The following is a 27,652-nucleotide window of genomic DNA, read 5'->3' on the forward strand; positions in this document are numbered from 1 at the left end:
ACATATGATGCCCAGCTCACGTCGCGTCTCAACACTCCACCGGAAGTAGAGCCAATGCTGGCGATATGTCAGTTGAGGTTTAAAGGCAAAGAGCCCACCGAATGAACCATTGCTGCCGACTGCCAGATCGCCAAGAAAGATGGAGAAATATTTATTGATGCCAATTTCATAGCTGTTTAGTTTTTCTTAGATATTTATATTAGATTAGTATTTATAGACCCTTTCATTGTTTTGGAAAGGGTCGTAAAATTTTTTAATAGACTTAAAGGCTGAAGTTTGCACTACTTTTCTTCAGCCTATATTCTTTTGTGAAACTCGACCAATAGTCCTTAATTTGACGAGAAGGTTGTTTTATGCATTTATGCACTATTGTCTCTTGTTTGGAATGCTTTCTGGTTTGAAGGAAGGACTGCGACATAGCGATTTATATAATGGATTGTTGAGCAGCTTACATGGTACTTTTATCTGCATCTGTCCTCTTTCCTTTCATATGAATTGCTGTGTTATTATCTTTTGCTATTATTGAATACATGTATGCGCTGTAACAGCAAATCTTCATTTCATTCCACTATTGGATGTTTTGTGATATGCCTTTCTTTTAATCATGCATGTAGCAATGATATGAATGACAATGCGTAGTAATTCGCTATTATCGCTCTGCATAACTAATTATGCAGAGCAATCTTAAATGGTTTAAACGTCTATGCTTCAGTGTTAGAGTCATCTATATGCCTGCCTTAAAGCACAGATTATCAAACGCTACGCTTTGAAAGATTGATAAGTCCCGGGATTAGATTATAGTTAATATATATTTTTCGCCGATAGTTTTAGTTCTTCACTTATCACTATCATACCTTATAAGTTACTCGTCCATCCCACTTTTATCTATTATTTGGAAACTGGTCCCATTATCCCCAGTCAGAGCCACTATTCCAAACGGAAAAGGAGCTGTACTAAGGTCCGGACTGGGTGGTTTCCCCTTTGTTGTGGCAGCGATTTTCGAGGCCTCAACAGGCTCTAAACCAGGTTTTTACATCTCGAGTTAAACTTTGAACAAATACTTTCATTCTAACATCATCATCATCAATCTCATAACTTTCAAAATAGTTGGTCATTTTATTGGTATGTTGTTGAGTTGTGTAAGTGCCAGTACCTTCAAAAGAAGGGATTTTACTTTGATAGTCTTCAGGCATAGCCCCTGGATTGGCAAGTAAGTTTAGGGGAGTATATCAGTTTGCCATGGTTGCAGAAGTAGATGTGACAACTGGAGGGGTACGGATAACAATGGAAATGTGAGTTGAAGATGGAGGAGTGGAAAGGATGACTTGAGGTGCTGACGGTGAACTTGGAGAAGCTGCAGTAATAACAGAAAGGTTTGGTGTTCTTTCATAGGTAAGTTCAGATTGAAAGGAGTTCTGCAAATGTTTGTCAAAGTGTGAACTAACAGAATTTCCTTGGCTCTCTTGACTTCTAAGAATCCTAGGAATCAGATTAGGATTTTCAAACATGGGTGGGGGATTAGGGTTAGGATGTGATCTGCTGTAACGTATCCTTTCAAAAGCCAATTTCTAGGTATGTTTTTGGTTTTTTGTTGGAGTAGGTTCGACAATACAACTTTAACAGTCTCTTCTAGGAGGTTTTTTGACCCACAATTTCACATTCTAACTTTTCATTGTGTTTTTCCCTTTTAGCAATTTGGAATGTCAGAGTATCTATAATCATACTATTTTCTTCTAAATATATTTTAAGTTTAGAAATTTCTTCATAGAGACCATCTTCATCTAAAGCATCCAAGAAATCATCATCTTCAAAAGCCATCAAAATTCTATAATCATTACCATATCATTCTCATTACTATTTGATAAACCATCGCTATCTTCATGCGTATAGTAGCTCTTCTTACTTACATTGTGTTTTCTATTCCATTTTTCCAGTTCCTTACCTTTATCAAGATTATATTTATGAGGACATTTGGCTGCATAATGACCAACTCTTCCACAAGCAAATCATTTGAAATGTAGTTTGCCTTTGAATCTTCTAGAACCCCGTTGAAGGTTCTTCACAAAGTTTGCTTCTTCCTCTCCTTCTGAAATGTGTCCTGATTCATTGAGCTCTTCTCTTCATGAAGCCTTGAATGTAACTTCTCTCATATCTGATGGACCTCCTTTTCTCATTTCAACAACAGTTAGGATTCTGTGCAGTTGTGTCATAGTCATACTCTGAAGATCCTACTTTTCTTCTATGGTAGAAACTTTTGATTCAAACTTAGAAGACAAGGATCTTAAAACCTTTTCAACTAAAGTAACTTATTTTATCTCCTCACCCAAGTTTTTCATGCGATCAACAATCTGATCTATATGTAGGAAGTAATGAGCTATACTTTCATCATTGTGCATTTTGAGAGTTTCATATTGAATTCTAAGAGTTTATAGTTTTGCATGTTTTACCTAATTGTCTCCTTCATAGCTTAGAAATATCTTGTCCCATATTTCTTTGGCGATTTTGGGCCACATAACATTTACAAATTCTGATTGTGACAAACTCCCCAATAGTGTATTGATATCCTTTGCATTTGTTTCATACTGCTTTTTATCTGCCGTATCTGTAGGAATTGTTGATGGAAATGTATGTCCTCGTTCCATGGTTTCCCAAACATCTATTCCAAGAGATAGGAGATAGGTTGTGGTTCTTACCTTCCAATAGATGAAGTTGCTCCCATCAAATATTGGTGGTCTAATGGATCCGTCTCTTTCATAGTTGCGCATGATGATAGATATTCCTTCAAGCGATCAAGCTTCTTCTAAAGGACCTGCTCTGATACCAATTGTTGTAAATAATATTGAGAGGTGGTGGGGGGAGGTGTTGAAATGGTAATAGAAAGTAAAAAATATTTCATTTCCATAAATATATTTATATATGCTACTTCTGTTAATGCAACTTGCGTGTATACAAAACTGTGTATAGAGCAACCAGCGTATACCTTGCAAACTTATAATTTAGTTAGTTGATCTGTAATCTGGGTGTTAGACCCATATAAATCGTAACCAAATGTAGTAAGCATAATAGTAAATCACACACATCGACACAAGATATAAGGTGGAAATCCAATGTGGGTGAAAACCACCTGCTGCAATCATCTCTATCTTTCTTAATAAGAAACTTCTTTTTACAAATTTTGTACTTGTGCAGCCTTATACCAGTATGCAAGCTTCTACCTGTAGAAGGCTACAACCTTCTCTCATTCTCCAGCTTCTCCTGGAAGGGAGCTTCAACCCCCTTAGTTGTTGTACCAGTTGATGTGTTTACTAGTACATAGGTGCTGACCTATAAAAGGCTACAACATTCTCTTTTCTTCCAGGGACCACATTTCATAAAATTTTCAGACTGGATCCATAAATAAAATCAATCAAACATCAAAATATATCTATATCAATCAATCTCCGTTGCACCAACCAAAACTGAATCAAAGAATCACTTCTCCAAATGCTCTGACTAGAATAAAGTAACAGTAACTAGAACCCAAGCCAGAACCCAAAACACTACAACAACAAACAGATGTAGCTAAAACATATTTTATGAGGTGTACGCTACTTCATTGTGCTGAACCTACATGCATACACATTATTCCCAAGGTGAACCTGCATATACGTTGTTTTGAAATGCCGAACCAACATGTATATGTGCCTTTGCTATAATGAACCTGTGTACAGATCTGTAAAAGATGATTTAACCTTTATAACTATTAAGACACCAGTTATACTTAGATCATCAGATTTATAGATTACGACATGTGCAAATTATTTAGACAAAAGATAAAAACCAAATAAAGATACTTCTCTTCAAGCCTTATGATCTTGACCCATCAATAGAACTTATCCTTTTTCAAGCGCTCAGGTTCCTCCTTGACTTAGATCCAGCTATGCACCATAACCAAATGACCAGTATTCTAGATCTTTCTCTTCATTAGATATTCAATACTTAAGTGCCTTTGCCTAATGATATCCTCCTCCTTTTATAGTCTTAGGCCTTACCCAATACCATGGTCCAAAACCACTTAGAATCAATACCTTGGACCGAATACATGGGGTCAACACTTTGGACAAGATACCTTGGATCAATACCATGGATCAAGATACCAAGGACCAAATACCATGGACCAAAACAAAGTTTTACAACATGTACATGCTTTTCCTTGCGTGAAAGTGCGTGTATACGCATACATGCCTTTTGGTCTGTGAACCGACGTGTATATGCGCTTGGTCAAGGGGAACCTACATATACCTATTTTTATTTCATTATATGACCCTGAACTGTGATCTGTCATCTGAGTGAGTTGCCATCAAGGACAAAACCTATGTCATAGTGCCACATCTGTGTCATAATGCCAGCAAATTTTCCTTCTTTCCAAGGAGGCATTTAATTCTGTAATATTTTTAGGCTACATAGCCATTTATGAATGATATAGCTGCTCAACCCGACAGCTAAATCTATAACATGGATATTTTGTTGTAATGAATGTTCTTTCTCCTCTCTCAATAAATAGGGGAAAGCAAGACTTAGACAAGTTTCATAAATTCTATAGAAAACACTAGCTTTTTTCAGTCTGTATCTCTTTGTAACACAAAATTTTCAGAATATCAAGGAAATGGTGGTGATTCCCTCTTCAAGAATTACAGTATGTGTTCCCTTTGTTAAAACCCATTTTGCGTTCATATTTCTTCTATGTATTCATGCAATTACAACTACAAGAAATATTTCAATCTTGATCATAGATTTATTTGTATTGACATGTGAATGCAAGTGCTTGTAATTATAACACAGATTCACTTGTCTCAATATTGTTGACCATATACCTGTGTGCACTATTGAAATCATATATTTAGATCGAAAACACCTGAATCATAGCATTAAGCTCCTCCTTCATCTAGTATTTTTTGTTGTAACTCAAATAAGTATAGAAATCCATAATGCCTCAAGCTCTATGTGTTAAGTGTAGAATTATTGAAGCCTTTCCTCTATGTGATGGGTTGCTCCTTCTCTTTTTCCTATCTCATCAACCTTGCAAAAGATTATTAAGTTGTAAGCCCTTCAAAGACTTTTCCTCCATTATTTGTATGCATATTTATGAGATTTGAACCTGTGAAGAAGTACCAAAAATCCATGTGTTATTTCTTTTGATAAATGAACCAACCTAGTTCCTATCAATATATGTATCTATAGCAAATAAGTGATGTCTCTAGTTTCATGTAAATCATTTGAGACAAAAAAATCTGGATGTGCCCAGGAATTGGTCTTTTAATAAATCCAAGGTTGACTTTGGGAGCTACAACATCTTTTGGCGTCGTTTTCGGGGAGCTAATTGAAGGATTTTTCGCCTAGGATACAACAAATTGAGCACCGTTTGTGTAGGTGAGCGAAGTCCATTTTGATTTCATTCATAAACCTGACTTTTAAAAGGCTTCATACTCGCTCAAGTAAATCCTAGTAGATATCCCCATTTGTATATTACCATGAAAAAATAACTTCCAAGAAAATCTGGAAAGAGAAAAACTCCTCGTGACTATTTTACCATCTCACCAACCTTTCAAGTTCCCTCGTCTTGTTCTCAGGTTGCTCATTATTCGGGACTTACTCCAAAAGGTCTAACATACCCTCTTTCCCCTCCAAACACTATGGTATTGACCCTAGTTCCTCAACCAAATTTTAACCCCCTTACACTATTCTAGGTGGCTCTTCCAGGATTTTTTCTAAATAAATATGATACTCTTAATTTAGCTCAGTCTCTAAGTGCAATGCCCCAGGAATACCTAAATCATCTTCCTAGGTTCAATGGGGAAGATGATAACATGACACAAATTCACATTGAAACCATCAATTCTTTTGATAAGATCCTAAATGTGGAATAGTTGGATGCAGTCATGAGACTTTTTGTACAGTCCCTTAATGGAGAGGTGAGAATGTGGTTCAAAGGCCTACCAAATGCATTGATCACTACTCGGGAGGACCTGGAAAATGCTTTCACCTAGAAATGGGGAGCAAAGAGGAATCATGAGTACCTCCTCATTGAGTATAATGCCATAAGAAAAATACCGAAGGAGGATACTAGAATTTAACAAAATTCGATAAGCAGTACAAGAACCTACTAGCTAACGTAAATCCTTGTCCAGTTGCAGCTTGTGTGGTGTTATTGGGAGCCTTCGAGTCTGATTTTGGTTTTTGCCTGAGGGAGAGAAAGTATCTCACTTTGGAACAACTTCAGATCGATGCTCTCGAAGTAGAAGTAAATTTGGCCTCGGTAGGGAAGTCAAGGGTAAAGCAAGGCCCTACTAAACCCAAAAGAGGGAAAGAGGAGGCATCCTCATCTAGTCAAGATAGAGAATCATCAGAACTGAAGTGGGACAATCTGGATAGACTGATGAGGAGTCGATCACAAAATTTTGGAAAGCTGCAAATTGATAATAAGAAAATCTCCCGACAAAATGATTAGGGAAACAATTAAGGCTATAACCCGCAATATAGAAGGTCTTCACTGCAACAACTTCCAAGGGAAAGAAAGGAGCAACTTGATCAGATCCCTCATCCTTTATACTTGGAAGATGGTCCCGATGAAAAATCATTGGATACAGAGGAAATGCAGGGAAAAATGTATTACTCTTTTTCCAAAGAAGAACATGAGAATATGGCTCACCAAGAGGCTAGTCATGATGGAGTTGCATCAGGCGAGGAGGAAGATATGGATTATTATTGCAAATAGTTTGCATAGTTCATGCAAGCACAACCCCGACGGAAGTATAACCTAAGATATTCAAAGAACAGGATGAGAGAATGAGAAGAACAAGGGGAAGCTTCTCCCCAAGTGGTTCCTCCAGCACCAGACAAGGGGAAAGGTAAGCTCCATCTTGACCCACCCAAGACAAGAGTTTGTGCAGATAAGGAAAGCCATGGTCCTAAGGGATACACAGAAAAGGACGCACATGTTCTACATAAAACTATAAGTGGGAAGGGAGAAATAATAAAGACAGGAGACATAGAAAAGGCCCAACCTACATTCAATCTCCAAACGGAGATGGAAAAGGTAAAAATTCTTGTTCCTCTGACTGAGCTTCTAAAGTAGCCTAATTACAGAGCCCAATTCTCAATTCATGCATCAAGTCACCTCAGCACCAACCCAAGATAGTTTGAACCTCCAAGAGGAAAGGCCCATGGTTGTTTTCAGGCCACATGTGGAAGAGTTTGACCCTTCTACTATGCCTTTCTATGTGGCTTTGGTAATCCATGACCTTTTGTTACATAATTTCATGTCGGATTCCGAGGACTCACACAACTTCATACCATTATCAGTAATGGAACAGTTGGTTTTGGACATCACAAGACCATACAAGGACCTATATTGTTTTGACTCCAAGAGATTCAGATGATTAGGAATGATAAATGGTTTGGTGGTAAGCCTAGCTTAGATCCAAGTGAAAAGTTTGGTAATGGATATAATGGTGGCTAATATACCTCCTCATTTTGGAATGCTCTTATCCAGATCTTGGGGTTCCAAGGTGGGTGGCTCTATCAAGCTAGACCTGACTTATGTCACCATTCCCACTTTTGGAGGTGAGAAAAGGAGGTTGTATAGAGAATCCAGGTTTATGAAAATTGTGACCATGGCTAAAGGCTCATAAAACTTCCTAGTGCATGGGAAGGATAACGACATCTCCTATCTCTTCCTAGAAGAGGATGAGGCTTTCTTAAAGGAAACATCAGCACACCTAATAGGGAAATCAAATCACTTGTGAGAAAATGAAAATAAAATATTGAAATTTTACTTCGTTGCAGCAAACTCAAAAGATGGGAATGGAGTTGGAATATTCTAGGTATCTCTAGAAGGTAGCATGATACCCCTCTCATTCAAACTCGAATTTGAGGCGACCAACAATGTGGTGGAGTATGAAGCATTTCTTCTTAGGTTACAAAGGGAAAGAAATATGAACATTTAATTACTATCGGTCTACGAAGACTCTGATCTAGTTGTAAGGAAGATCCGAGATCAATTCCAAGCCAAAGACCGCAGGCTGAGGAAATATCTATTTGAAATAATACTGAGAGGGGGGGTGAATCAATATTATCAGATCAATAATTTTATTTCCCAAACATATTTATATACACTACTTTAGTGAAGTGAACTAGCATGAACACGAATTGTTAGAATTTTCCACTGTAGATCAACATATTATATAATATACTAAAGAAAAATACAAGATCTACTTCTACAACAAACTTGTGGAAGCTTAATCGAATATAAGTGATATCAAATAGAACACATATAACTAAGAATGAGAAATCAATCACACATGAACAAAAAATAATACTCTAGGGAAAGCCTCAGCTAAAAACCTCTATCTTTGTATTATCATACAAGTGGAAATATGTTCAAATTACACAAAGAATCAGTTCACAAGCTATCCTTCTCTCTGCACAATGGAACAATACATCTCACAGGTCGAATAGACATAGATATGCCTTCCCTCACCCCTCCAAGCCTCCTATGTCCTTGCGTAGTTTCTCTTGGGGTTCAATGCTGCGACTTGTGTGAATTGGCCTCATCACACACTCACCAAACCCAAAAATAACTATGCAATCTCCAAGGAATGAATTCCTTCTACATGCAAGAGATATCCTCCAAGGAATATTCCTACAAGTGATAGTACATTGTCCCATCATCTTATCTCAACTGGGTCTTTTTCTGAACTGATATGCATGATTTTTTTACGAGAGAATATTTAGTTATCTGAAGTGCAGTAGTTACATCCATGCATGCATTAACTAACTAAACTCACAATTAGTTCAAGAAACTATTTGAACTAATATAACTGGACTTAACTCAGTTAATTGAGATAACTAATTACAACTCAAATTACAACTCATCCTTATCTCTTTAACTAATGGATAAATTCCTCAATTTATGGGATAACTATTGCATGCCCTCACATAGACTTCATGTTTGATTTTATACAACTAATTAACTCAAGATGAATTAATTAATTATTCTAAAAACAGGTGCTAAGATCAAATTCAAATTTTACTTTTCTATTTTAGTTCAAGGACTAGCTAAAATAGGAAGGTATCTTGAAATGATATTTATCGCAGTGTTATTTTTAGCACTTCTATATTTAGCATTTCTTGTTGCTATTTTCAACACTCCCTCTCAACCAGAAAGGGATTATCAGTAACCCCAATCCTGTCTATGTGGAACTCAAACTTACATTTTGAAAATGCCTTAGTCAAAATATGTGCATCCTGTTCCTCGGTCAAAACATACAACAACAACATGATCCTCTTGACGACACAGTATCGAAGATGGTGATACCGGATATCAATGTGCTTGGACATGTCATGAAAAACTGTATTCTCAAAGAGTTTGATACAACTATGATTATTGTAGTAGATCATAGTTGTATCCATCCTATGACCAAACAATCCCACTAGAATCTTCCGCATCCAAATGGCCTCACATGTAGCTTGACTAGCAGCCATGTGTTCAGCCTCTGCTAAGCTAAGTGCAATTGATCTCGGTTTCCTATTGTACCAAGAAACTGCAGCTGAACCAAGGTTGAAGATTCCTCCAGAAGTCCTCTTCTGATCTGATGGACTCCCTATCCAATCTGCATCTGTGAAGCCCTAAAGCTTCACTCCCTTTGTCCATCTGTACCACAATTCATACTGAGATGTGCCTTTGAGGTATCTCAGCACATGTTTTGCTGCCTTCCAAAACAACTTGGTAGGTTGAACCATAGCTTGACTTTTCTTGTTCACCACAAAGTATAAGTCTAGTCGTGTGTTCACCAGATACATAAGTGAACCCACAAGATGCTGATAAAGAGTAGCAGCTACTACCTCACCTGAGGTAGCATCCTCCTTTCTCTAGTTCCAAGTTATAGGAGTCTGCATGGGCTTGCACTTCTACATGTGAAAGTGCCTCAGTATCTCATTGGCATACTTTCCTTTAGACACAAATAATTCATCATCTTTTTGCCACACCTCCATGCCTAGAAAGTAGTGCAAAAGACCCATATCTTTAATTTCGAACTCTCTTGCAAGGTCCTCCTTGCTAGACTGGATCAACCGATCATCACCTATCAAAATCAGATCATCGACATAAGGAACAATGATCAATGGCTTACCTTCCACCATGATGTGGTAAAGGTTCGCATTTGCTTCACTCTTGGTGAAGCCCAACCCAGTGAAATAGTTGTCGATCCTGGTGTACCAAGCATGGGGTGCTTGCTTCAGCCCATACAAAGCCCTCTTGAGTCGGCACAAATGTGACTCAGGATTGAAGGTCTCAAAACCCTCTAGCTTCTCAATGCACACCTGTTATAGCTCCAAATCCCACTCTTATGATTTGTGATGCTGCACTCATGGCCTAGGGCAACCCTTCCTTCCAGACCTGGTCCAAAAATTTAAAAAACAGTGTTTTATTCCCTATACGCGACATTGCCCTGAGTTAAACGCGTGTACACGCGGGTCTATCATACCCAACCCGCGTGTATCTATTAAAACACTTAAAAAATATATAATTTCCTCTTTTTCGGGCGGTGATCGCGGGTTTACCTGCTGGATCACCTGTTAGTGCCCGTGGCCCAACTGTTCCCAACCAACTCCTAACTAAAAAACTACTTTGGAGAGGGTATAAAAAGACATCAATGGGAAGGCCAAGGGGAGAGAGAAAGGAGAGCAAGATTATTATGCTGAGATTTTTCCCTTAGATCAGGTCTGAAGTCCTTGGTGTTGTCTGCACTTCCCCCATCTTGCATAGGAAACCCTTGTTTCCATGTATATTGGTGATCTTTCATCCTTGATACCATCATTGGAGTAGGACTTGGAAGGAGCTCTTGTCGGAGGCTTGAGGCTGGAACGAATCCGGGAGGAAGCTTGCTTGGAGCCTGCTGAAGGTGTTCAGGTGATATCTTTCCGATATTTGTACTTTATTTGCCTTTATTTATAAAGAAACACGTCTGTGTTCCCGAATAATCTTTCTTTATGCTTATGAAATTCTTGTGTTGAATTCTTGTGAAAGTGGTTACTTAAAGATCTTTTATAACTAACTTTATAGCATGAAGATGATTTATACATAAGTATTTGTACAGGTACTGTTGTGTTCTTTGATTTGTTTGTCTTGCAGGTCAAAGAAAGAAGAAGGGAACTCCAAGGAGGGTTTGCACCCTAACGGTCTTCTCGAACGTAGGACCATAGGTATGTGCCCTAAACCTTAGGATTTGCTTAAAAGTAAAGATGATGGTTGTGTGTGTGTTTCTTTAAATAAGCAATTTTCAGTCTGGTAGAGTCTTAGCCCAAAGGACCCTAGGGGTACTTTCCCTTCAACCAGAATTGGCGACTCCGCTGGGGACAACACTCTTGTTGTTCCTAGTTTGGGTAGTCCTCAAGCCAATCAAGGCTCAGCCCCTTTGTTTGTTGGCTCTGACTGTCTGATATTTTCTTGAAATCCAAGCTTTTCTAGTTTTTCAGTCTGTGTTTTTTTAATTTTCTTGAAAGACTTCAGATACGCCTTTTTTCTGGATTACAGAAGCGTATATACGCTAGTTGCACTAAGTGAACCCGCGTATACGCAGGTTTCCTTAGTTTCAGTCGCGTATACACGCATTCTGCAAATAATTGCAGGCGCGTATATCACATTATTTTCAAGTTTTATAATTTTTCTTTTTGCTGAATGTTTTTCTGGTGGTTTGGGTCAGTGTCAAGCAGTTATTTCTCCAGTAACAGTTCCCTGTTTGACAGGGGGCATCTTGTTTTGAACTCTCTCCAGCTATAAGGAGTGCTAGTCTTGTTTTTCGTTGATTGCAAGCGTCATTGATTTTTGACACACAAGATTTCTGTCTAAGAATCTTGATCGCTCTGTTTCGGCAGAGTGGAAAGATTGCTTTCAATCTTTGTGTCCATCTTGTTTTCGTGACATTTGTGTTTGCTTAACGGAATCATTTTGTGACCATTTGCTCCTTCTTTTCGAGAAATTTGTTTGTTACCATTTTTCTTGAAACTTGTCTTTTGATATTTTGGACTTTCATTGCTGCTTTTGATTGTCAAAAGCGATTTCGAACACATTTTATTTTTGTTGAGTTTTCATCATTTGAAAGGTGTCAATTCACAAAAGTGTTTGGTGGCTTTTTTATCAATCATTAGTGTCAGTATTTTTGAGAGCTTTCCTTTGAGAAAGACTTTTTGGTTTGATTGAAAGAAAATCTTTTGAAAGTTTTTGAGTTTCGCTTTCTTAAACTTGCTTCTCATTTGATTTCCTTTTTTGCAAAGTGAGAGTGCTTTGTTTTTATCTTAAACTTGTTTCTATTGTTTGGACGAAATGATTGGTAACAAATCATCTTCTATCTAAGCATTTCAGTGGCAAGACAAAATTTGGTAAAACAGCAACTTTCCTTCTTTGTTTTTAGAGTAGTCTTTGAATCTTGCATCCACATTTAGTTCTTGCATTAGGCTAAGATTTGCATCCCTTTTTATGCATACATAGCTTTGTTAGCTTTTGTGAGTGTGGAGTTTGAAAAGAAAGCAAAAATTTTGTTTAATTTGAAGTTCCTCTGAACCCTCTAGAGATTACTTTTCATCGAACGAAAAAGTGCATGTGCATATAGTTAAGTTTTTATTAACTTCTTTTTCGTCAAAAAACACCACAAGTTTCATCTCCATAACCCTATGACTTAAAGAACAGCCTAATAAAATCAAGCGCTTAATTAAAATCCACTAGAACTTTTTGTTTTAGTTATTACACCAACAAGTTTAGGATTTTAGGGCCTTGGAATAGGCGAGTGGAGAGTTAACTCTCCAAGGCCACATAAAACGTCAAACATAAGAGTCTGATTAAAGAGAGTAAATCCAATAGCGTTAGGAAGACCAGGAAAACTCCGGATCTGGGAGTTAGGCACGAGGGTCTGTGAAGACAGGGAAGAGAGATACCCCCTCTCCTACTTGTACGAACTTACCTCAAGACTGTTCCGCCTGGCTTCTGCGACGAGTTGGTACCCATAGTTGCCTCTCCTAGGGATCTGCATAGGTGGCTGCGGAGGGGAATCCCATGGCACCTGAGGTCGACGTTGTATCACTCTCGACAGTACTTCTGGAGGGCACCCTTGCGAAGCTTGGGGGCTTGCGCCGGCACAGGCTGTTGTTAGGAGGTCAACGTAACTTCCTCTGTTACCTTCGCTGATAGGACTGGGCCGTCATTATCCCAGACTATCTTCGGAAGGCCCCTGACTCCACTTTCTTGTATTTTGGTGTCCGGTCCTCATCACCCGGAGCGGAAATACTTGAAAGTTGTTTGACTGGCTGTATCTTTAAGGAATTTATAGTGAGTTCTCTTTGCTCCTTGTATATAGTTGGCTTTAGGTATTTTTGTCTAGTCACATTTGGACTTTGTGGTCTGAGTGACTGGCTTACCACTCTACCGATCTTGAAAGGCTTTTGGTCGTTCTTTCGAAAGTTGTGGAGTTGCCTCCTCAAGGGAAAAGGTTTTGATTGCTTATCCATATTCTTTGAAGAGTTATTTCTATGTTCCCGCAAGGGAAAGGGTCTTTGGATCAGTTAGACATGGCTAATATTCCTGTGGAAACCAACCAAGGTACCCTTCCAAAAGGGGATCCTTGTGCTTTTCCTTTCTTTGGAAACGTTGGTACTCCCTTGATGGCCACTTTGAATATTCCTGGGTTGAATGTTGGACTACCTGTTTGGCTGTGGTCCACTCCGAATATTCCGAATTCTCTTGAAGCTTCTCAGATGAATGCTTTATTTCAGGGGCATCAAATAGGTGCTAATTGTTCATCTTCTTTCAAAGAGAAATCTGGGATTCCTTCTTCGCCTCCTTCTTGTAACAAGAAATCTAAAAAGAGGAGGAAAAGGAAGTCAAAGAAGAAGAATAATTCTATCCTTTCATCTTCAACCTCTGCGAGTCATGTTGGAGATGAGTCTTCAGCCGCTGCAAGTCATGCTGGGGGCACAAGTCTAGTCACTGCAAGTCATACTAGCACTTCATCTTCAACCTCTGCGAGTCATGTTGGAGATGAGTCTTCAGCCGCTGCGAGTCATGCTGGGGGCACGAGTCTAGTCACTGCAAGTCATACTAGCACTTCATCTTCAACCTCTGCGAGTCATGTTGGAGATGAGTCTTCAGCCGCTGCAAGTCATGCTGGGGGCACAAGTCTAGTCACTGCAAGTCATACTAGCACTTCATCTTCAACCTCTGCGAGTCATGTTGGAGATGAGTCTTCAGCCGCTGCGAGTCATGCTGGGGGCACGAGTCTAGTCACTGTGAATCATACTAGCAAAGAGTCACTGACCTCTGCAAGTCATGTTCAGGACTCTCCGCAAACCACTGCTAGTCATGTTGGCGGAATGGAGGTTGATACGAAGCCTAGACGTAGAAGTTTTAAACCTAAGTTCCCTTGTAAGATATGCAAGGAAGACCATCTTACTCATTTATGCCCTGGTATTCCAGAGTTTCAAAAGATATGGTCCAAGTCTGAAAGTACTTCTACTCCTAGATCTGATATGGTTTCTCATCAATCCCATCAACCATTGGTTGATAATGTGGTGCAGCCAGTGCAATCGCTGGCTGATTACACTCCTCTTTTGGGGGGTGAAGTGCCTAACAAAAGAGTCTGTTTGATCTCTAGTACAGAGTCTTCTAGTATAGGGGGCATTCCGGTTTCTTCAAATGTTCCCCCTCCAAGTTCTAAGAGTGTTTCCTTTGATTGGGATAGTCTTGTTGAGCCTCGTCTTCCTTCCGCTGCACCTTTCCAAATAAAGGTCAGAGTTAATTCCACAAATGTCTATCGATGTATGGTGGATGAAGGATCCTCTACAAGTATCATATCCTCTTTGACTTGGAAAGCTTTGGGTTCCCCAAAGTTGTTGACAGCTCAGAGTCTGTTGTTAGCCTATGATAGAAGACCTGGTGAATCTATGGGTGTTCTTCCTCAAGTGCCTATCACTTTAGGTGGGAAGACTGTCTTAATCGATATGATGGTGGTTGATAGCCCTTTAGACTTTAATATGCTACTTGGGCGTGATTATGTCTATGCTATAAATGCTGTGGTGTCTTCACTCTTTCGAGTAATGTGCTTTCCTCATAACGGGAATATTGTCACTATTGATCAGCTTGCATCTGATAATCACCACCCTAATTCGACTTTACTGCAGAATGCCCCTTGGTTTGTTCCAAGTGTTCAAGTAGACTCTACCCCGCCACGGGTGAATTATGTGGCATTGAATCCTCAATGTTCAATTGCTTCTAAGAAGGATCCTTTGACTTATTATTCTCCTTCTTGGGACTTGGTCCCGACAGTTGACCGAGAGATTCTTCCTATAGGGACATGGGACCCTTTAATTCCCTCTTTTGATCCTTGTAGTTCTCATGATTTCTCAGATCTTGTTTTGCCTTCACAGGAGGAACTCTTTGAAGCCATGAGTTATGACTACCAAAGGAGCCCTTGGCCTGAACCCTGCAAGGGGTTTGTTCAACAGAACTATTATGCGTAAGCCGCAAGGCTGCGTGGTTCCCTGTACCATATTGTATATATGAGGTACGCATTTTCAAGTTTTGTATTCTATAACACAAAGATCTTATATGAAGTTTATATGTGGGATGTATTAACTTCGTGTCTAGTGTTCCTATTTATGTTTACAGAACTTGGAAGATTTCTCCTTTGGAAGTTTATGGTTGGTCCATTTTGACAGGTATTGGTTCTCGAAACTGGCATATAGGTTAGGTTTTTCCGCCTGCATTGTGCACTTATCAGTTTCCTTTACCATTTTGCCTTAGGATCGACCCCACCAAGTTATGGTGCGGAACCTTCTCATTGCTTAGAAGTATCATGACTTGTGTGGTAGAGCCTACCTTATCATGCGTGCCCTAGTTAGTACCTTATTGTCGCTTGGCACTCATGCAGATTTTTCATCCATAGGCTCGGGAGTCCTCTGTAGTCCCGCCATGACTTATGCGATCAAGACTCATTCCTCTTTGCTTCTTCGCTTCGTTCTGGCCCTATACCCTAGAGGCTCCTATGTGTGTTGAGTTGTACTTCTGCATTGCATGTTGACTATTTGCACCTTTTGGCCTATAGCCGGCTTCACTTGGACTCGTGTTTAAGCCAACTGTTGATCATGCCGTCTGCAAAATCAACCTTGCATACCTTTGACTTCTGCAGCTTGACATACCTTGATCCGTGGAAGGAACGTACCTTTGAGTGTCACTGACCAGTTTTTCACCTCCCTGCATTGAGCATAGGAATGTTCCTTTTCCCAGGAACTAGATCATCTGTTTCACCGACACTCGTTCTTTCCACTGTACCATAGCATTCTTTTATTCTTTTTTCGGCTTATCAGAAAAAGACAAAAAAAAAATTAAATATTCCAAAAAGAGCGGGAACAGGGACGTTATTTCCATTTATTGTTGGCAGCTAGAGTCAGTCGTGTCGCCCTTGAACAAAGCACTCAAAGCAAAGTCTCCTCCGCATGGGTGGGATTTAGTTTGACTTAGGTACGCCATAACCTTGTTATCGAGTCAGTTCTCCCCCGATTGGTTATCTCTTCCAGTCATATGGAGGGTTCGTTCGTGCCTCCTGCATGACGGACTTATACAGGTTCATTTTATGCTGCCACATAGTCATATTGAGTCGTGCTTTTGTTCAAGAGAAGTTAGCCTGAGTCGGCCTTTCTGCGGTGTCTCTTGACTCATTTTTCAGTCGGCCATCCCTGGTTGTCAGTGTCATGTCTATCATCACATCAGTTATATTGGTCCTTTACTCGTGCCGGTTTGAGAAGGTCCCCATTGACTTCTTGCTGGCGGGTCTTGTCCTTATCGACGACGACACATTGCTCTGAGGACAGGCCTAGAGCCGCACCCTGTCCCTATTTTCATTATTGATAGGTTACCTTGTGCTCAGCATCGATCAGTATCATGGGTCTTTGACTGAGTGGTTTCCCTTGTGTTCGACATCAGCATACATTATCACACATTGGGATTCGTGCAGTACCTTGGTTTCCATTTGACCCTATTGGTGGATACCTCGCCTCTGTGTCGGCTATCATTATTGGTTGGTTCAGAGGGTTTCTGCCGTGCGCTAGCCACATCTTGTGTACGCCGGAAACGTACTTCGGTTGGGTTACTACATCTTTTTCGTCCGATTCCTTCCACATTATTGGCCTACGGGTTACACTCGCGCTAGATTGATGGAGGATGCCTTAATGCCTTCCTTCTAGCGGATCTTTCCCTATCGACTCCGACTCATTGCTCTGGGGCAAAGATCTAGAGTCCATTTGGCAGTACCTTGGGGTTTGCAGTCATTAGTGGCAGATTCCTCGCTATCGACAGTGGGAAATCATCATTGTCTCCTGATTGATAGATTCTTATAGGTGTTCGACTTCAGCTCATTCATTCACACTTGTTAGATTGTACTGGGTACCTTGACGCTCATTATCATTATCGGTGAGTAGTCTCGCGTTTGTTAATGGTATACATCAATGACCGGTAATCAAATGATTTCTCACATGGTCGACTTCAGATCATTTATTCCCATGGTGTAGAAATGTACCACGGCGGTCGGTGAAGACCTCAGGTTGTATCAGCATTCATTGGTTCACTTGACAGTTGCTCCTGTTACTGCTCGTTGATACCACTCCACCTTATATGTTGCAGTCAGTCACGGCGACATCTTATATGCTGGCACCTGAGTTTGCAGTGTAGTACCATCCTATTCCATCATGTTCAGTTGGTACCGTTTTTGGGATCAGTCTTTGATATCAGTGATCCGTTGCATCTTTCAGCATCATTGACAGTCTTATATGTGATATTCAGACATGTACTTACTCATTATGATCAGATGATCCATTATGTATTTTCCAGTCATTTATACTTGTATACTTAGTGGATCCGCTTCTACTTGAAATGCAGACATGCTTTACTTTTCCTGAGCATGGGTATGCCCGCCTCAGACCGTGTTTCTTTCTGACCTCTTTTCGGTGGCTTGGCAGGCTGAATTCTGGTGAAGTCCTCCTCAGTTTTTCGGCAGAGTTTCCTTTCCTTGTGCTTACTTAATATATTTCGGCCATCATGTTCCCCTTCTGACCTCATATATTAGGGGGCATCTGTTATAGCTCCAAATCCCACTCTTATGATTTGTGATGCTGCACTCATGGCCTAGGGCAACCCTTCCTTCCAGACCTGGTCCAAAAATTTAAAAAACAGTGTTTTATTCCCTATACGCGACATTGCCCTGAGTTAAACGCGTGTACACGCGGGTCTGTCATACCCAACCCGCGTGTATCTATTAAAACACTTAAAAAATATATAATTTCCTCTTTTTCGGGCGGTGATCGCGGGTTTACCTGCTGGATCACCTGTTAGTGCCCGTGGCCCAACTGTTCCCAACAAACTCCTAACTAAAAAACTACTTTGGAGAGGGTATAAAAAGACATCAATGGGAAGGCCAAGGGGAGAGAGAAAGGAGAGCAAGATTATTATGATGAGATTTTTCCCTTAGATCAGGTCTGAAGTCGTTGGTGCTGTTTGCACTTCCCCCATCTTGCATAGGAAACCCTTGTTTCCATGTATATTGGTGATCTTTCATCCTTGATACCATCATTGGAGTAGGACTTGGAAGGAGCTCTTGTCGGAGGCTTGAGGCTGGAACGAATCCGGGAGGAAGCTTGCTTGGAGCCTGCTGAAGGTGTTCAGGTGATATCTTTCCGATATTTGTACTTTATTTGCCTTTATTTATAAAGAAACACGTCTTTGTTCCCGAATAATCTTTCTTTATGCTTATGAAATTCTTGTGTTGAATTCTTGTGAAAGCGATTACTTAAAGATCTTTTATAACTAACTTTATAGCATGAAGATGATTTATACATAAGTATTTGTACAGGTACTGTTGTGTTCTTTGATTTGTTTGTCTTGCAGGTCAAAGAAAGAAGAAGGGAACTCCAAGGAGGGTTTGCACCCTAACGGTCTTCTCGAACGTAGGACCATAGGTATGTGCCCTAAACCTTAGGATTTGCTTAAAAGTAAAGATGATGGCTGTGTGTGTGTTTCTTTAAATAAGCAATTTTCAGTCTGGTAGAGTCTTAGCCCAAAGGACCCTAGGGGTACTTTCCCTTCAACCAGAATTGTTGAAGGGAAAGTACCCCTAGGGTCCTTTGGGCTAAGACTCTACCAGACTGAAAATTGCTTATTTAAAGAAACACACACACAGCCATCATCTTTTCTTTTAAGCAAATCCTAAGGTTTAGGGCACATACCTATGGTCCTACGTTCGAGAAGACCGTTAGGGTGCAAACCCTCCTTGGAGTTCCCTTCTTCTTTCTTTGACCTGCAAGACAAACAAATCAAAGAACACAACAGTACCTATACAAATACTTATGTATAAATCATCTTCATGCTATAAAGTTAGTTATAAAAGATCTTTAAGTAACCACTTTCACAAGAATTCAACACAAGAATTTCATAAGCATAAAGAAAGATTATTCGGGAACAAAGACGTGTTTCTTTATAAATAAAGGCAAATAAAGTACAAATATCGGAAAGATATCACCTGAACACCTTCAGCAGGCTCCAAGCAAGCTTCCTCCCGGATTCGTTCCAGCCTCAAGCCTCCGACAAGAGCTCCTTCCAAGTCCTACTCCAATGATGGTATCAAGGATGAAAGATCACCAATATACATGGAAACAAGGGTTTCCTATGCAAGATGGGGGAAGTGCAGACAGCACCAAGGACTTCAGACCTGATCTAAGGGAAAAATCTCAGCATAATAATCTTGCTCTCCTTTCTCTCTCCCCTTGGCCTTCCCATTGATGTCTTTTTATACCCTCTCCAAAGTAGTTTTTTAGTTAGGAGTTGGTTGGGAACAGTTGGGCCACGGGCACTAACAGGTGATCCAGCAGGTAAACCCGCGATCACCGCCCGAAAAAGAGGAAATTATATATTTTTTAAGTGTTTTAATAGATACACGCGGGTTGGGTATGACAGACCCGCGTGTACACGCGTTTAACTCAGGGCAATGTCGTGTATAGGGAATAAAACACTGTTTTTTAAATTTTTGGACCAGGTCTGGAAGGAAGGGTTGCCCTAGGCCATGAGTGCAGCATCACAAATCATAAGAGTGGGATTTGGAGCTATAACAACACCTCCACCTCAATCTTCCCATTTAGGAATGTTGTGTTCATGTCTATCTGATGGATCTTCCAACCCATCTGTGCTGACAGTGCCAACATCAACCTGATAGATGAGTACCTTATTACAGGAGCAAAGGTCTCATCATAGTCAATCATCTCGACTTGTGAGAAACCGCGGCAAACAAACCTCTCCTTATGTTTCTCAAAACTCCCATCAGTTGCCTGCTTTACCTTGTAAATCCATCTAGAACTCACCACTGAGTTGTCCTAAGGTCTTGGGACAACATCCCACACACTGTTCTGAATGATAGAGGCATACTACTCTACCATTGCATCAACACAAACTGGTTGCTACACTGCTTCTTCAAATGAAGAAGGCTCGAGCTCTACACACTCCCTAAATAGGGCCATGTAACAGTGTACCGCTCAGGTGGCCTCCTCTATCTGCACTGAGAAGATGGTTACCCCACATTCTCCCGTGCATCCAACATCAACCTGTCAACTTCCCTTGACCATTTCCGCCCATCTCTAGAAGACTCAGCATGAGTGGATGTCTCCACTCCTGGATCCTCTGCATGCAGCTGCTCCACATCAATCCAAGGCTCCTCCTCCTTAGGAATTGAAATTTCCTCCTCTGCATGCAACTTGAGCTCCCTCTCAAGTTATACTTGCATGGCTTTCTGCTCATCGAACTTCAAATCTCTGAGTACCACTATCCTCTAACTCAGGGTAGGTAGGTACACCGGATAGTTTTGGGGTGTATCAGTGTACCCCAAAAGTATTCCCAACTCAACTGTTGGCTCTAGCTTCTTCTGGGCATCTTTGGTCACATGGTAGTAAAACGATGATCCAAAGATTCAAAAGTGACTCACATCTAGTCGCTTCCTAGAATAGGCCTCCATAGGTGTCTTCATTCCCAGTATACTGTGCGGGCTTCTGTTCCGCAAGTATACTGTTGTATTGCATGCCTCAGCCCACAAATGTAGTGGTAGTCTTTGGTCATGTAACATCGCTCGAGCTGCTCCCACAATCAATCTGTTCTTCCTTTCGGCCACCCTATTCTGTGGTGTGTTATGGGGTGCTGTGAACTCCCGTTTAATTCCTTCTCCAGTGCATAAGTCGTTAATCTATTGGGAGACATACTCTACACCATTGTCGCTACACAAGGATTTTATTTTCTTTCCAGATTATTTCTCCGCCAAGGCTTTAAACTTACAAAACCTCAAGAAGGTCTGATCCTTCTTTTGCATAAAATAAATCCTGCATCTATGAGAAAAATCATCACTAAAAATAACATAGTACCTTTGTTTAGTGGTGGAGGCTATAAAGAAATGTCCATAAACATCTAAGTGAACTTGCTCCAGGATTGCTCCAACTCTATTGTCTCGATCCAGAAAGGAATATTTCGCATACTTACCCAAGGTACAACCTTTGCATGTATTCATTTACTCTAGTTTTTCCTTGGGAAGTCTAGTAGAAATTTGTTGCATGATATTCAGGGCTCCATGGTGCAAGTGGCCCAATCTTCTATGCCATAGCTCGCCCACATCTTGGCTCTACACCATATCAGCTTTGGAACTCAATGTAGCATAGTCATCTCCCTCTCGCTTGTAGAGATTCTTTACTTGAATCCCGATTTGCTTGGTCTGTCTAGTGCCGGTATGCCTCAAGAATACCTTTCCTTTGCTAAAGACTACATCATAGCCTTTATCTTCTAGCATAGCAATGAATACAAGATTCTTCTTCAGACCTGGTATATACTTTACATCAATCAAGGTGAGAGGAGCTCCATTTTCCCTATGAAACACAACCATACCTTCACCTGAAACATGATACTTTCCATCATCGCCCATCTCGATCCGCATCTATAGATCCTTCTCCTCCAAGGTCCTAAAATGATTCTTGTCACCTGACATGTGGAATGAAGCTCCACTGTCCAGGTACCACACACATCCCACCATGGATGAATCCATGCATGCGATAAGAGAGAAATCCAACTCAAATTATGAGGCCAATGCCTCACCATTAGATCCCTTTGGGGACCCATTCTTGGATTTCTTTTGTGGACAATTTGTAGCATAATGGTCCACTTCATGACAATGAAAGAATCGCACTTTCGATTTCTCAAACTTCTTCCCACCATGGGAAGAATTGGATCTGGAATGGGATGCCTTCCCTTTCCCCTTCCTCGCCTTACTCACTAAGGCTAGATTTTCCTCGTCATCTTGCTTTGATGAGGATCCATCTCTGGTGCTTCTTCTTATCTCCTCCTGCATCAGATCTGACCAAATTCATTCCCAATCTGGCAGTTTTTCTTTTCCATTTACCAAGTCTTGGTAGCTATGCTAGCTCTTAGGAAGACTGAGGAGTGTAAGACTCACCATGTCATCATTAGTTTTCGTGATCCCTAAACATCCAAAATCATCCCTACATGTGGTGAGCTTGTTCAAATATGTAGAGGTTGTGTCACCCTTTTCACACTTGATTTTTTGAAGCTTGTCTTTCAGTGCCAACTTACTCTATTCATTGCTATTATGATATAAATCTTTCAATGTTTTCCACATCAAAAATGGTGTCTCCTTCGCATGGAGACTCGAGACTATGTTGTCTCAAACTCCCTCTGGAAGAATTCTCCTTGCTCTAGCCACACATTTCTTCCATTCCGCCAATTCTGTAGCATTAGCCACTATTGGCTTGGGAACTTCTTGATTAATGAAGTCCTTTGGACCATTATCCTCTAATACTGCTTCCATGCGATCCTTGCAGGCTATATAATTTGAGCTACCATCAAGGGCATACTCAAGTCTTAAACCACTGAATTCCATTGGTAAAATTGTGATTTGATAAGAACTTGATTTATATATTTAGGAACCTCAAATGTCAAACTTCTCCCTTCCTGTATACTGTTTTCTCCTTAGATCACCTTTGCTCTGATACCATGTAGAATTTCCCACTGTAGATCAATAGATTATGCACTATACTAAAGCAAAATACAAGATCTACTTCTACAACAAACTTGTGGAAGCTTAATTGAATATGAGAGAATACTTAGATATCTAAAGTGCAACAATTACATGCATGCATGCATTAACTAACAGAACTCACAATAAGTTCAACAAACTATTTGAACTAGTCTAACTAGACTTAACTTAGTTAGTTGAGCTAACTAATTACAACTCATCCTTATCTCTATGGAAATTCATATGTATGATGTTTCATTGGTTACGGTAACAAAATATCCCTGTATATCTCTGTTTTTTTTTTTGCTGAGCTCAGAAGTCCCTCGGTTTGGTTTCAACTGTGTTTGTAGAGGAAGAAGCTATAAAATGGCCAGTCGGTAGAGTCTGCGAGCTCGTTGATGGAGCTTTTTCTGGTTAGCTAGTGGAAATGCAACCTCAAACGACTTTATTCTGTAAGATAGCATGGGGCGCTATATGAAAAAATGTAACAAAATGACCTTTTCCCCTTTTTATTTGACAAACGAAGCTTTGGCAGGAAATTTCATTTGACCGGGAGGATGACATTAGTGGGAGTATGGGACAGATGACATGGCAGTGATGGATGGATGACATTAGCGAGGGATGACATCAGCAGGAGGACGGTGGTAAGTGGTTTTTCTCGCACCACTTTTAGGGTTGGGCGGTTTCGGGCGGGGAGGGACTGAGCATGGCGAGAGTATGGTGGCAAAACCACCAGTTCCTGCAAGTTAAATATCGGTGGTTAGGGTGGTCAAGAAATAGATGCGGACCGTCGGATGGTCAGGAATTGATCGGACGACAGACGCACTGTGGAGATGGCGGAGAGTTTAAGCAGCGGGCTCGACGCAATAAACCAAGGTTTTTAATGGTATCGGGCATGATTTTATTGGTTGCGTGGTTGGTTTAGTTATTAATCAATGAGGGTTTAATTAATCCTTTGAGTGTGTGGTGGGGAGGTTATTAATAGGTTCCAAATAAACCTATTAATCCCTTGCTTTATATAGTGACTATGGTTATAGTTAACCGGGGGGCAGGAATATTAATATTTGGGGATTTTTAATGTATTTTTATATATAATACGGGATTGGGAAATATAGTATGGGAGTTATATAATAGTGTTAAGAGTTAATATGAAATAATAAATGAAAGCGACAGCGCTAAGTCATATGGTTTAAAACTTAGGCTTTAAAAGGGAAACATGGTTTTATATGAGAAATATGACTATTCCCTAAGTAAAACATATTTTTAGTTAGGCAATCACTTTGAAACAGAATGAGTGGTTCAAGGATATTAAGCAGATCCTAATATCTTTTGGGGGGAAATTAGGAAATGATTAGCGAAAAGTATGAAGGGGAGTTAGTTATGTAATCTACCTCGGTTGAGCTGCATCAAAAATATATGTCCAGGCTCTTTAGAAAGTAAGTATTGTTCCCTTGCAATGTGTGAATGATGAATGGCCCTTTCCACAGGAACTCAAACTTTCCATGTTTTCCTTTGTCTTCTCTCCTGGAATCCGATCTTAGAACTTTGTCTCCAAGGTAGAAGTCTTTTTCTTTGGTCCTTTCATCAAATATTTTCTTGAGTTTTTCTTCTAACACTTGAGATCTTTGGTGCACTTATTCTCCGGTTCACTGCAAATGGATGGTCTGATTTATTCTTCTTTGAATGTCATTTGGTTCCACCTGATCTTCTTGTAGTTATTTCATCACAGGAACTCCTAGAGATGAAAGAAATACAGCCTCCATGCCATAAACTAGCTCATAAGGGCTAGTTCCAGTAGATCTCTTTGTAGTAAGTCCATCTGCCCATAGTGCATTTATGAGTTTCTTGTGCCAGTTTTTCTTGTTCTCTTCCAATAATTTCTTAATAATATTGATCAGACTTTTATTTGAGGATTCAGCTAGACCATTACCTTGAGGTTAATAGGTTGTGGAATGGTCTAAAGTGATATGGTATTTGCCGCAGAAATTTATCTGTTAGGGTCCCACCCTAACCCCCTTATTTATGTCATGGGATCACATCATAGTCAAGAATCAATAAAGCGCATATTAATATTTGTAAGTGGTTAACCTGCAATTAATGATGGGACCACAGTTAGTTGCAAATGGGCCGTAGTATTAGATAAATGGTATTAATAAAACCCACAGTATTGATTCGTGGTATTGCATGTATGAGTCATATATAAAGGATAGAGACTCCCTGCGAGGAGCATCGTGTCTTATTTTGTAATCGAGCTCTGCTCTATTGGAGGTTGCCCCCTCGAAGAGGCAAGTGAACATTACTCTTTGAATAATAAAATCATTGCTATTCTATGTTCTGGGTATCTTTTCTTCGCATATTCTGTATTTGGGTATCATTTTGCAAGTTAAGAGCATGACAAGTGGTATCAGAGCACTTTCCAGGGCCGGTGGGATCTCCAATTCTTAGCAATTTTTTTTTTTTTTTTTTGGCTAGAGATGTGTTCCAGTGTCTTTAAACCATGGGATCTATCGTTGAGCACATAAACCTGCAGATTTGGGGAGGCATGCATGCAGGAAATACAAGAGATGGTCACATCTTTTGGACTCCCTTGTAACCCCTGTGGGTACCCCTTCGAGTAGTAGTGCATTAGATAGAACCGCACACGGATTGTCTTCCACGTACCTCCTAGGCTCCCTTGAAACCTCGCCATAGATAAACCATCGGCCGTCTTGTGGCTACAGTACACCGAGAACAGCACTCGGAGATATTACTCGCCCGTACGATAGGGTAGTCGGGTTGTACGGCTAAGGGTACGGTCGATCCTCCTTAGTTAGAGCCCTAAAACATTGGGCCAAGTACTACTGCCAAACCCTTATGTATATTGCGATCTGTAGCACCTGAAACTCCTCAAGATCATAGTTCCCTTTTATATTGGGGGATCACACATCATCTATTCCAGATCCGCTTGTGCAAAGGGGTGCAGCAGTAGCAGACATCCATCCCACAATCTCGAGTTTGTAGATCAGTCATTCCGATCTATTAGATCCATCAAATCCACAGCAGCAGTCTGTTCCACCGCCCAAAGCTATCTGATCCGCCATACAGATCTCTTAGATCCACCAGATCGGAGTTGTTGTGAAGGGTTCCTATACCGGGGTATAATCTTCGCAGGAATTTTGGCCGCATTGACCTTTTGAGGAATTGGCGACTGCAGTATTGATCAGGAAGGAGTAAATCTCCGTTAGGAGTTTTCAGAAAAATAAAAAAAATAAAAAAGTTTGAGATCTCTGGGGCGCTTATTGGTGATCTAGCCCATCAGAATCAGTACGACGAGCTGAGCACGGTGGTACCATTCAATTATTAGTGAAATTTTTAGGTTGTCCCAAATTTTCATCAGGTTGGTGTATGGTAGAAACTAGAGCTCAAGCGATGGCCAATGAAAGGATGGACAAACTTGAAGAATCCATGCAAACCTTCCTCCTTCAGCTTAACGGACTATGTAGCCAGGTCACGCAAATAATCTCGAAGGACAAGGCGCAAGCCCACAAGGAGGCGTATAATCGAAATGGATACAATAAGGGTGAGTCTAGCCACTCTCCTCACATCTGGCACACCCGCCAACCACCCAGTCAGCGACCTCCCAAGTTGGATATGCATAAATTTGACGGTTCTCACCCGTCGACATGGATAGTACAAATGGAGCAGTATTTCAAACTGAATCGTATCTTAGATGATGCGACTCAGCTTATGTTGGGGAGCATGTACTTGGACAATGAAAGGTGGCAATGGTGGGAATGGCATCAATGTTGCACTGGACTTTTTAGAACTTGGACCCAATTTACAAAATCTCTTCAAGACCACTTTGACTAGGAATCCTCTTTTTTGGGTCGTCTCACTAAGCTCCGACAGACTGGTACAGTGGATGAATATATTACAGCTTTTGAAGCCTTACACTTCTGCACTTGGGGTCTCTCAGATGTGTTCTACACAAAATGTTTTATCAGTGGTCTTAAAGAAGCCATCAAAGCTCAAGTCCTACTGCACCACCCTCCCACATGGACGGAGACTTGCAAGGTAGCGTGTAATGTGGAACGTGCATTAGCAGCCCAATACAGTCGCCCAAATTTCTCTGCTAAAGGTCATCCCCCACAAGCTCACAACATGACTCAAACACTTAAGTTCCAAAAGGTGTCACCTATGGAAATGGCCGAAAGAAGAAAGCAAGGACTATGTTACTACTGTGATGAAAAATGCTCCCCAGGTCATAAATTCAAGGAGCCCAATTTTTTTCAAATAGATGCCACTGGCTACAGCTCAACAGAGGAAGATCCACCACTTGAGGAACATGAGGTGCTAGAAGAAGACAACCAAAAGGATAATGTCTCTGATGAACCAGCTATTTCGCTGCATGCGTTGGCAGGGATTTCTTCCCCTCAAACTCTCAAAATCAGAGGTTTTCTTAAACATTGCCCAGTAGTAGTCTTGATTGATAGTGGAAGTACACATAATTTCATCCATGAAAAAGTCGCAGAAGCAGT

The sequence above is a fragment of the Pinus tabuliformis genome, chromosome 1_1 (genome assembly GCF_031772625.1).
Source record: "Pinus tabuliformis cultivar Carrire ecotype Pingquan chromosome 1_1, CPIR1, whole genome shotgun sequence".
NCBI classification, from domain to species: domain Eukaryota; kingdom Viridiplantae; phylum Streptophyta; class Pinopsida; order Pinales; family Pinaceae; genus Pinus; species Pinus tabuliformis.